This window comes from Cygnus atratus, chromosome 9, assembly GCF_013377495.2.
Source record: "Cygnus atratus isolate AKBS03 ecotype Queensland, Australia chromosome 9, CAtr_DNAZoo_HiC_assembly, whole genome shotgun sequence".
Lineage (NCBI taxonomy): Eukaryota > Metazoa > Chordata > Aves > Anseriformes > Anatidae > Cygnus > Cygnus atratus.
Genome location: NC_066370.1, coordinates 10,148,842 through 10,161,078, shown reverse-complemented (window position 1 = coordinate 10,161,078; position 12,237 = coordinate 10,148,842). Strand labels below are relative to the sequence as shown.

Genomic DNA, 12,237 nt, shown 5'->3' with positions numbered 1-12,237 from the left:
GTAGCGGTTTCAAAGAGCATCTGGAAAAATTTTGTCCTCTAATTAAGCAAAAAGTATTCTCTCAACACACAATAGGTGTTGGGAAACGTAAGTGGTATAGCATCTATGCCTTGGAGATGTGAGGTTTCAGAAAAAGACTGAAATGAAATCTTACAGAGCAAACAGGAAAGAGCATGACTTACTGGGAAAGAATAAGAAATAAGGAGTATGAAGTATTCTAAGCCCTGAAAGATACAGTGAACTCATCGAACACAAAGAAGGGAAGCCAGCCTTTTGGCCGGGCAGGCTTTCTACTAGCATTTTTCTTTGTAACAATGACAGTCTCTTACTGGAGAAAAAGCAGGCCGTTTTAAGTGTCAAGAACTATCTGGCACTCAGTCTGTGCAATCCAACGCATGAATCTGAAGTTTGAGCTGTCTTTTGGTCCTGTAACCATGTGGGCCTCCCACAAAATAGGCAGAAAGTTCCAGGATCCCTTGGCCAGGAAGGAATCAACAAAAGCATCCATCCATTATCTGATGCACCACAACGCATCACATCTTGCAGAACCCTGAGGAGCCACCTCTGACCTTGGGGTCAGACATACAGTCCTCTTCAGTCAACTGGCTACCTGGTCATCTTACCGAGCCCCCAAACATGACTGCACTGAACAACTCCCATCAACAGGTTGCATTATTTCTCCCCAGCAGTTCTTGCCCCCAGGAATGAGCAATGGATTATTGAACACAAAAAATCATCTCCTTGCTTGCAGCCGACACCTTTGAACAATCTTCTGCCCACCAGGCTGCAGGAGGAGTCTCTAAGCACAAATACACAACAAATCAGTTAACCAGCACCAGTATTTCCTCCCATTACAGACAGGCAATGACATCGAAACTACAGGGCACAGTACCTCGAGGAATGTAAATAAACCATAAAAAAGTACTGTATTTGTAAGTGAACCAGAAGGTCAAAGTACTCCTAGTCATCTATACTCTGTGCTAACCTCCACTTGGGAAGGCACGGAGAGAGAGGAGTGCTCCCAGCAGCGCCGTGACTAAAAGACCTGTAAACATTTCTCATTCCCAAAGGGGAGTCACGGTGCCACTGAGCAACACCACGAACTTTAGCATTCAGGTTGTCGTTAAGACAAACAGTCGGAAAACAAAGGATGTTAAGAAGTCAGTCTGCTACCTGCTGAGGCCCTTGGCCACCTGCATGAGAGCCCAACCTCTCCACCTCCTCCGACACTCAAGTGTTTGGCTGCTGTGAAGCCAGCAGCAGTGCTAGAAACACAGCACCAGTAGGAAACTGCTCGTCCAGCAGCACCCAAGTGGTACGCAGGGGCCGATAACTGAGGGAACTTCACCCCCTCTAGCACTGAGCCATCCTGCCACACAGCAAAGGCCAAAACTGCAGTGGCCACAGCAGCAGGCACCAAATGAGATGGCGACCGTGCAGCCAGATGAGCACGCCAGCAGCGATCCGGAGCTGCATGCACCAGGGCATCAGCCTGTACCTGTGACTTGTCGGGCAAAGCTACTGAGCTAAGGAAGGTGCAGCCATAGCCCACAAGCCTCTGAAGAAGTGGACAAGATGTTTCTTTGCAACAGTAATGGGCAAAAGGAAGATAAAGAACATTTTCTCATCAACTTGCTGCTTGCGCTGGTACGTTCCCCTTTGGCTTGGCTCTGAAGCTGGGCATGCTGACTACCCTCTCCACTAGGAAACTTCAAAAATCATACACGCTCTCTCAGTGGAGTCTACATCTAAATACACCGTGAACGATGGGCTTTGCTCACAGTTCCCACCACAGCAGTACTCTCACTCAGCAGATGAATGCAAGGACAAATGTAGGCCACACATGCAGAGAAAGATATCCAGACAACAAAGATACTATAGATGTCATTTTCAGAGTCAGGAAATGAACACTCACTAAAATAGCCTGCAAGTGCTGGGGTACAGCTCAATATGAGCCAGATGGGCTAAAGGAAAAACAAGCTTCATCAGAAAGTTAAGAGTTTTTTCCACACACACACTAAATTGCCTGATGAGTCACTAAAGAAAAATCTTTGTGATGTAACTATTCAGTTAGGCATGGGACTTATACAAAGAACACTCTCATAATCAGCTCTTGAAGTAATCCTCTGACCACCATCTGGAGGTCAGCCTAAATCCTGATCTCGGTTACACTAAGCATCCACGCACCTTTGAAACCAAGATTTTAATACAAACACACCTGAGGTGAACCACATCGCCGCATTAAACTCCCAAAGCAGTAAAAGATGACAAACACTAAAAACCCGAGCGACCTTTCACTCCACAGGCTCTCTCAGACAGCTCTGTAATGCATGTTCCAGAATACGCACAGACTGAGCCAAGGGCGATTCAAGTCCGTCACATCTAGGGAAACAGCTTCAAAACGAGTTAGTACAAAGGCAGGACTTATCAACGCAATCCTACATCTAAAGCAAAATGTTTCTTTTGTTGAACAAAAACAACTGAAGCAAATGAAGTCCATATGACAAACCCAGCCTCATTCTGATAGCATGAAAGTCTTCCCAGAATTGGATTCTGACAGTGAACCAGACTTACCAAAAAACATAAAATAACTTATACCCCCCCACATAAATAATTCAAAAACATTTTACCACTAAGGCATGCAGAAATTCCTTCACCTAAAGCACCATGCATAACTAGTTATTTTTGTTGTTGTTTGTTGGGGTGTTTTTTTTTAGTACCAACCTCTGATTAGCTGGAAGCTCCTATTCCCCACTAGCAAGTAAGAAAGTCTAAGACTTCTCCCACTTACAAAGCCTCTCAGCTAGAAAAATGAGTTCTCTATTATACAGCTTTCAGTGTCACATGCTGAGCTCCCCATAGCAAAGCACTCAAGAATGAAACACGCCACATCACCGAGGAACACATCTAATCTCATCCGTTCCAGAGGAATTCCTCTCTTTTCAAGGCAGTTTATCAACCAGATTTTAGAACTTTGCAAGAAAGCCCACAACAGCAAGAGAGGCATGGAACAGGCCCAAAATACTCAACCACTTACATTTAGATCATATTTGAAAAGAAATCTGTACAAGAAAGAGAAATGTTATTTTTTTCCCAAAAAATGATAAAGTTTATAAAAGAAACAAAAAGTCTTCTGTGCTGGAAGGAATGGCCCCAGAAGTCCCAGGCCTCTGAATGCTGGCCTACTGGCACACAATTTCCTCCAGCTAAAGGTATGTTTAAGTATAAACATAAGCAAGACCAGGAAGGATCACCAAACTCGACACCAGCTAGGAGACCGCAGATTCCCGTCATTTCACTACCTACAGAGTGACAGAGAGGGGCTGTCACCACCCCCTGCAGCAGAGCCCACCAGCACTCAACAGGGGCACACTACGTGGTGGTTGATGCTTACGTAGTTAAAAACACACTAAAAAATATATTTATATATATATATATATATATTTTATATTTTCACTTCATACTTTTCTTGAAATGCCATTTTAATTAATGTTTATTTTCCGTGGAGACAGGAAAAAAAGGCATAAGGCGTTCAGACTCCGGGTTTATCATTACAAGCGTTACCAGGCTGAGCCCCGCTGTGATCACTTGCTGTTTCTGTGCCCAGCTAGACCGGCTCCAGTCTAGACGGGGACAAGTTTTACTGTGCCATTATCTTTGCCACTTTCCTTCTGGCTACAGAGCTGGTGTTTGGCAAGGGTTACGCAGGGCCAAAGTCCTATACAGCAGGTAAATATTTAACTTGGGCACTGTACCACAGGGACCCACCTAGAGTACGATACAGTAGCTTATTAAATCTTACACTATCTTTTCTGACCAAGAACAACAAATGGCAATTTATCTTCTTTATGGGAAGTTGTATAGACAAATTCTACAAGGACAGCAGCTAAGATTCAGTTCTAATAATCTTAATAAATGACCTAAAAGAAAATATTTCCACAGAAGCATATTGCAATTTCTAAGCAAGATGACATATACTCTAGAACAGGTTCAAGAGAGGGGCAGAAGACACAGTTCAGAAATCATTTACAAATTAAGCAAAATTCAGCACTTTTCCACTGCAATTCTGCTATTAAACTTGGTCACAAACTCTTATATAAAGCTCTTGGGCTTTACAAGAAGTATATATTCTCCAATAATATTTGGATAAATCTACGTACTGATGTACTAGCACAGACTTCAGCTGATTTTCTAAGTGTAACTAACCAAATTGGTCAGATCCCAGAATTATTCTTTGTATGCCTCCAACGTAAACTACTGCTAATATTCTCATCTTTTATGATATTTCCAGGCAGAGATCTTTCTCAAACTGCTCATGAAACAAAGTTCAGATCAAAACACAGCAACTGAGACTAAAATTACCTGTTTACTACATTTCAATTGTTTGTCCACCTGTTTTCTTTATCTAAGCGTGGTTTACTTATTTTTTTGGCAAGTACTCCTATCTTTGCGTTTAGCAAGAACTGCTTTTGTTCTCTGAAACTGAACACCTGTTTCAGCAATGATTCTAGTGCAGTTACTAGTGATAATTACTACAGGTAAATTTCTAAAATTCTGCAATGCTACATTTCTAGCCCTTTATACTTCAGGTAACATGTGCGCCACCCTTTTAAAAAAAAGTAACTCTTATGCCATCCTTAAAAAAGTAACTTTTTTTTTTTTAAATAGCAGAAGCATTTTTAGTTTGGTTTAGTTTATTTCCTGAAAAAATATCAGGTGTGAGGAGGCTGAGAATATCAGCCACATCATGAAACAAGGAGACAGACAGTACCGCAGAACTTTTACCTAAATGTACTGACCAGGACCTGGAGGTGAACAGAGAACAAGATCTTCCAGTCTCAAAAAATAATAAAACATAAAACCACTTGGCCAGCTCACCTGTCCAAGGAACTGCAGCCTCAGGGCACACTTCCACGAGCAGCTTAACTGATTTTGAGCCATGCCACGGCATAAATGGGCGGGCCTGCCTCTCCCTTTTACAGGCACCAGCAGCAATACAGGCAGCCTGTCAGCTCGCTCACTTCGCTTTCTATCTGGTGCTAATTGCTGGCCAGATACGAACCCAGCTGGCCACACAAGCCCTGATACAAGCCGCACAAAAGAGGCAACGAAACTGGGTAGCTGGAGGGCAGGAAAGAGGTGCACAGGGCCACCTCAGCAGCATCACCTCCCACCCTTCCTGACAGTTACCAGAAACGTAAGCTTTCGCATCTCACATGGCTGCTCGGAGCTGTCAGATCAGGGTTCAAATCCACCTCAGAATGACTGCTGAAAGCATTTCTCTTTATTTTTTCGCTCTGGTTTGACAACGCGATCAGTATGCTAAGACCAGTCTACCTGTGAAGTAGTGTAACTAGAGGACACAAGAAATGCAAATGAAGCCACAACGTGATCTTAGTAGTTTTGAGCCACAAAACTCCCATAAAAGAGGAGGATGACAGGTCCTGACCATTTACTCCCAAAACTTCATTTTCATTGCACAATGCTTGCAAGTATATTATTTGCTCCCATCTCCATCCCCCTCATAAAAACGGGCTGGAGGCAGCAGGCTGTGCCCGTGGGGAGGCCAGGTGCCACCTCCCCTCACGCTTCAGGCACTGCGCTGCCTGCCGCTACCCCTGGTCTCACTTCATCAGGTGAGGCCAGGGAATCCACACAAGGCACCAGCTGAAGCCGTCCCTTTCACTCTTCCAAACTTGTCACGAGAGAGAAGCATCAAAATTACTGCATGCACTTTTTAACTGAATACGGCGCAAAACCACAGCAGCCTGTGCAGATTTATTTTGATCTGCCAATAGCCTGTGATACATTTTGCTCCGACAGGGTTGGGATAGACACCACAGTCTTAACTCAGACACAATTTGTTCCAGATTCTGTGCAAAGATCTGGTTAAACGCTGCCTCCTTCCCGGGCAGAGGAGACCATACCCTGCGACACCTGCCTCGAGCTTCTTACCGGCACTGCCAGCACCTCACTTCTCCACAGGACTGAGAAACAGCTCCTGCCCCGGGGGGAACTTCCCAAACACGCCAAACTCCTGCTTTCAATCGAGCAACCTAAGGGCCCTACAACAAGTCGGTGCCTGGCTCCAGCGGTGCCGAGCGGGAGGGACACCGGGGGGCAACCGGGGGAGCACTGGGGGGGCACCGGGGGCAACCGGGAGGGGGGCACCGGGGGGCAACCGGGGAGCACTGGGAGACAACCGGGAGGGACCGGGGGTCAAATGGGGGGGACCGGAGAGCACCGGGGGCCCGCGCCGTGCCGCCCCACGCCACCCCCAAGGGGGCAGCAGCGCCCTGCCCTAGCCCCGTCGCCCCCGGCCCGGTCACCCTCGTTACCTGGGCACAGCGTCCCGCCGCCGACGGCACGGCACGGCACGGCACGGCACGGCACGGCACGGCTCGGCTCGGCTCGGCACCGCCCCGCCGGGCCGGCCTCCCGAGCACCGCCCCGCCGCTTCCGGGGCCGCGCCGCCGGCACGGCGCAGCCGTGGGCCGGCACCCGCCGACATTTTGGGGGCGCGCAGGGACAGCGGGAACGGCTGGGTCGGGGGCTGTGAGCGGCCTGTGTCCCCCCCCACGGAGGCCTTCCCAGCATTTGTGACTGTTTACATTTCTTTGTGAGAGTTTACAGCAGATACAGCACCAGGGAGGGGGTTACGGGAAACGTTACCCGAAACTGGCATTCCTCACGGTAATGTTGGTTTTCTCATAACCTGAGGTTTCCCCTGCTGTTGGAGACAGCTGGTGATACCAGCCCAAAAAGCCAAAAAAACTTTCTCACCAGTCCTCACAAAATGTTAGGATGCAGCCTACGTAGCCAAACTGGGTATTAAGACGTGTCTTGGACAGGTGCTTTTAACATTGTACTTTACCACTGGACTTTACTACAGTTTCGTTAGTGGTACATCTACAAATCATCCTGCAGCCTGGAACGGAGAGTAGAAACATCTATTGATTATGTGTATCTTTTTATCATCATTATTGACAATTTTATTGTCTCCTTGAAGAAACGTCCCTCTACAATTGCTTGAGTTGCTTTTGTTTATAGTGCGTATATGAACATTTACATCATATCTCAGCCTTCTGTATAAATCGCCTGGCGTTCTTCATGTCTGATTCCCATTTGCTGGATTGCCTCATGGTGGTACTAATACCGTACAGCAGTGCTTAAACCGTGTGTAGATGCTGCGAGTAAGGGAACTGTGATCTTCATTAGTGCTTTTCTGTGATGCTTCCACATCATAGTACTTTTGCTTGTTCATAAGGACAACGGTATTGCTCCAATGCTAAGGGACTACGATACTTCGAGCTGATACTTTAATTAACAATGTTTTCTGAAAATGTTCTGAATTTTCATTCACACTTCAATTTTCTGTCAGTCAGTTTTACAGTGAGCTGTAGAAGGGAGTAAAATAAGGAAAATGTAACCACTAATGTCCGAATTAATATACAGGGATGATAGCAAGCATCGTTTGTTCATGGACTTCAGTTTTTTGAATGAAGTCCTGTATTGTTTTGGGTGATATTATTCCCTCTAAACTAGCCTGTGTAGTATAAACAAACGAAAAAGACAATTATATCTGTGTGACAACACTAAGTGCTTATGTTTGCTCGCCCAAAAAAATCTGGAAAACGCTCCCCACGTTTACTTCTCTGCCAGTGGAAGCCGTAGTAATCAAGTCAATCACACTGCATTGCGCTCGCTAAGCAACCAGGGACCATCTCTGAAGGCCGCTGTGCTGTCGCTGTTTTGTCCCAAGTAAATCCAAGAGGAAGGTCTGCTGGCACAAGCAATACCGCGGCTTGCCAGAAGGTGTTGCTTTGAAACCATGCAATTATCCGAGCTTAAAAATCATGAAAGGAAATAGGCTTGGACGATTGCACACGACTGACAGATGAGTTCTCACTGCCAGAACAATGTAAGATCCTTAACTTGAAATGATCGCTTTTAAAATAATTTAAATATTGAAATGACTTGTATGTGCAGAGCAATAGAGAGGGAACTAAGTGCTGAACAGGGCACTGACTTGATGGAAAACATTGTGGTTTTGCACATTCCTAACAAATGTTACAGCAGCTTTGTGTGTGCAAAAGTGTCAATGGCTTTTGCTTTGCAGGCTTTGCTGTTTATATATACGTATAAAAAAAAAACAGACCTGGGGATTTTTAGAGGGGTAGCTCGTGATTTCAAGAAAACAAAGAACAGAGCAAAGCCTCCATATGACAACTAGCTGTCCTGCCCTAAGCACCATCTCACTGCACTCTCAGCAGAAAGGAGCTGCTTATTTTGAAAGGGTATGCAGCAGTGGTGACTTACCAGAGGTACAACTGCGCTGCACCTACAGCCCTGGTTTTAAGTACCTACTAACAGTGATAAATACTGCATTTATAATTAAGCCTAGCCTCGGTCTGGGAGACAGAACGGGAGGTGAAGTTTAAGACATTTAAAACCTTTTACACTAAAGGAAAAAAGCCTAAAAAGATGCCCAGAAGGAAGGAAAAGTTTTTAAATATGCCTATCACATGAAGTGGCTCATTGCTAAAACAACCTCCTACAACTGAACAGCCTTCTACAGCTGAGGTTCTGCAGTGGAAATTCAAGTCTAGGAAAGTCTAGGATAGGGTGATATTTTACACCCCACAATACGTCTTGGAGCACATCTTGTGTAGATGTAGTTACTGCGCTTACTCCAGCTGTGCCTTTCAAAGAGTTACATCTGCCGGCCCTGAGGCTGTGAACTCCAGCTCACTGTTTTGGGGAACAGTTTAGAAGAGGAGTTACAGTTAGCAGAGGAGGTCACATCAGGGTGGGCATAACCAAAGAAGCCTTTGAAAACTATCTGATGATCAGATATTTACCAATTTTGTTTTTACATTAGATAAAGGTGTTAGCCCGGAGCAGAGGACAGTGTAGCAGGCAAAAGATCACAGAGGTGAGTAGATCAGCTGTTTTTTACAGCAAATAATCTACCCAAATAATCTAGTCCCCCAATAATCTTAGCTGTAAGAAGGAAAGCAGAAAATAGTTGTTGAATTCAGCAGGCCCTCTTAGCCACTTCAACAGCAGAGGGTAATTTAAACCCATTGTTTAGACCAGTTGCTGTCAAGATCAAGTAAGTTTTCAGAGTTCCTACCCTCCTCATCAGTGCAGCCATGGGTTTTACCACAAAACCTCAGCTTGGATTGTGCAATGCAGCTAGCTGGATCTCCCAGATTCCTGAGTAGTTTCAGCAGAAATCCACCGCTCCTGCAGCTGACGCAACATCACTGCAGTCCCTCCTTTTCAAATGCATTTGGGGCCAGAGATGGACATGTTTTTTTCAACTTGTCTAATAATCATTTTTCAGGAATGTTTGTTCCGTGTGAATAAGTTTATAGCCAATCAAGCTGCATCTTCTGAAGTACCATGGATTAACAGTAAACTGGAATAAAAATTAACCTGAGCCTCCTGTAAAGCATTTCTTTGTATCATTCAGCACTTTCTGAGTAAGGCTGATGATCCCAGGACGTTGTAGGAGACTTGCCAGACTCGTGGTACTCCAACTCGAGAAGAAGCAGAGTTCTTTTTCTTTACCACAGCACATGCTGGGGGGTGGCAGACAGAACACAACATCCATATTCATTGAAATCTGTCCTTTGGTGAATACTCCTCATTTCCATTTCTCGTAATGGAGTCTCTAAGGAATTGTTATTCCCCTTTTGAAAAGCTTTTCACTTCTCCAGAACTGCAGTGGGCACATAGTGTATCTTCTGAGCATCATCCTCTACTTTGTAGTCAAAAGACCAATAAACAAAGGGCTGACAAAACACAACAAAACTCACAGGAACATTTGCCGCTATCTCCCTGCTTTCTTGTCCTCTTGAGAGCAAGCCTTTGGTTACTCAGTCTTTTTTTGCACAAGATTAAGCCTTCACATAATCATAGTTTACTTCTGAAATGGCATCGGCTGTTGCAGAGGCAGACAGGACCAGGACTGCCCTTTGCAGAACATGAACATGAGCTATTTTTGAGATTCCAGTTTAGCTGTATTTTAGGTACGTTTTCTTTTGGCAAGCCTACAGCTAAGAAAGCTGTCACCACATCTCATGGCTTTATAGCCAACAGCTGTTTTGCATCAAGGTACAAACTGCCAGGCAGTCTGAAGGGAAGAGCCCTGCTCCACGTGGAAGAGCCTTAGAAGTTCTGGATATCCGTACAAGCTCGCTGAATTTCTCAAGAGCTTGCAGAAAGAAACTTGATTGTCTTGATTACATTTTGTCAAGGTTAACTGCACCAACTGGCTCCGCAGCCTCTTCCCACAGCTGCCTGTGCTCAAGATCAGCTCAGATATATTGCAGGGCTGCATTGCCTTGGATCATACTGCTGTGAAAACAGCTAAGGGGTGGGGGGAAAGCAACAAACAAACCAAAAAATAAAATACAAACATCAAGAAACTTAATCTGGGGCCTGCCCATGCACTCTTCTTTCTCCACTGGTTTGAAATTTGCATTTTGGGGGTTGCATTTAAGCTCAGGCCCTGGCACTTAGTCCTTGTACAGCTCGGCACAGAACAGATTAAGTATTTGACAGAAAGCTCTGAGGACTTTAATTCCCTCTACCATATAAACTTAAATGAACTTTGTCTTCTTGTTACCAAACTCTGTCTTTAAAAGAAATAAAAGACAAACAGAAAGCTTACAACAATAAACCTTAAACATTTACTGGAACCTTTCTGTGAATTTGTAAAGTCACAGAGCTTTCTGTTCCTGAAAACTGTTTTCTTCCATGTTTATTCATGCTCAGAAGGGTCCTGTTTTGTTACAACTATGCTGGTTACATTATTAAAGGACAAGAAAAATAGACCTGTAAATTATAAACAGAAAGTACAACTAATCAGAGTGATCTTTGATTTTGTTCTGGTTAATAAAAAAACAGTAGATCAGTTAGCTCCCACAAGTGCAAGGCATAGTTTACAGCATTTTTGTAAACTCCCAGAATACACTGTTTTACAAGCAAATTGCAGACCATTATTCCTGATTTTGTTTTTCTATCTTGCTTAAAAATGAACGAAGAGTTGTAGTGATCTGCCACATAGAACAAGAAAGGCAGCAGTTGCTGTGAAAGAAGACCGTATATTCATACAGAACCTTCCAGACACATAAATCAAGTTCTATAATTACCTATGCCTGTTCCACACCAGTGGAAGGAGCTGCAGCCCTTCTGCCCAGTGGTTGACTTTTAAAGGTTAAAAAGTTAAAAAAGAAAGATTATAGAGATATAAAAACATTTCAATAAAACTTTCCACAACAAGCTAATTAAGATAAACTACACGCCACTCCGCAACCCACAGTGAAAGAGAGGTCTTGTTAGATGCTCATACCTGGGAGAGGTGTGTGTGGCTGGTGCATTTTTCTGCAGGAGTTACTGTGTGATTCAGCCGGGTCCGGGGGCAGCTCTGACCTCTCTCACCCAGCGCTGCATGTGGATGCTCCCGCAGCATCCTTGTTACATGCTCTGGATGCATTCTCCATCACCTGCACCAGGGATGGTTGTAGGATAGGACAACTAAACCAATAAATCCATATAAAATCCAATAGATCCATATAAAAAGTCAACAGTTCTTCAAGGTCCAGGAATTTTTCCTCTGAAGAACACTTTCTTTCCCTTAAATTACCTTTTAGTACAACAGATACAGGTATGATATTAGAAACAACTTTATTTTTTTCCTACCTCTTAGCCTTTTTTTTAGTAAGCTGATGTTTTTCTAGGAGGGATTTTATAACAACACTTACCACATCCTCAATTCATTAGCTTTTCTGTACTAATTTTTTTAAAAAATCACAAAATCATTTAGGTTGGAAAAGACCTGTAAGATCATCTAGCCCAACCTTTAACCTCACACGAGGGCCTGAGCCTCCAGCAGAGATGTTAGCGGGACCAGCCCTTTTCTATTTAACCACAGAGAGCACCTTGGGTGCTGCAAAGCGATGACAACGTTCAGCGTGCTCTCCAAATGCCGGCTAACACAAGTTTTAATAAAAGTTTCTGGTTTGTTTCAGCATCAGTTGAAATCAACTGCAGCCGTCCTAATCAGGAATCTCTTCCTCAGCCCTTCCAGACCGAGCCTTACCGTGCTTCAATGAGCCGAAAACGGCTTTTTCTGACGGCTGCCCCCCAGCTCAGGCTCGGGGGTGCCTGCCCGCAGGTAAATCGCCTTTCGGCAGCCCTGCCTCGGGGCAGAGCCCGGCCAGTCCC

At 44.6% G+C, this 12,237-nt stretch overlaps 1 protein-coding gene and 1 long non-coding RNA gene across 6 annotated transcripts in view; both read right to left on the bottom strand.

The window, feature by feature from the left end:
* The window catches only part of MAP3K13 (mitogen-activated protein kinase kinase kinase 13), a 74,850-nt gene extending 68,406 nt beyond the window's left edge, over positions 1-6,444 (bottom strand). Inside the window, exon 1 of one of the 3 annotated variants that reach the window (XM_035544792.2) lies at positions 6,339-6,444. The gene's annotated coding sequence lies outside the window, so the exon portion shown is untranslated. The remainder of the gene's footprint in view (positions 1-6,338) is intronic. The other 2 variants (XM_035544791.2, XM_050712592.1) reach the window with 2 other exon arrangements.
* A 340-nt stretch (positions 6,445-6,784) lies between these two features.
* Positions 6,785-12,227, bottom strand: LOC118246950 (uncharacterized). Of its 3 annotated transcripts, none has more exons than XR_004778257.2 (3): positions 12,113-12,227; positions 11,363-11,516; positions 6,785-7,397 (listed from the first exon to the last, which is right to left on the bottom strand). It is a non-coding gene; the product is annotated as an uncharacterized LOC118246950 (long non-coding RNA). The 3 variants fall into 3 exon arrangements; XR_004778255.2 differs by lacking the exon at positions 6,785-7,397 and adding an exon at positions 7,431-10,377; XR_004778256.2 differs by lacking the exon at positions 6,785-7,397 and adding an exon at positions 10,403-10,845.
* Positions 12,228-12,237: the final 10 nt, after the last annotated feature.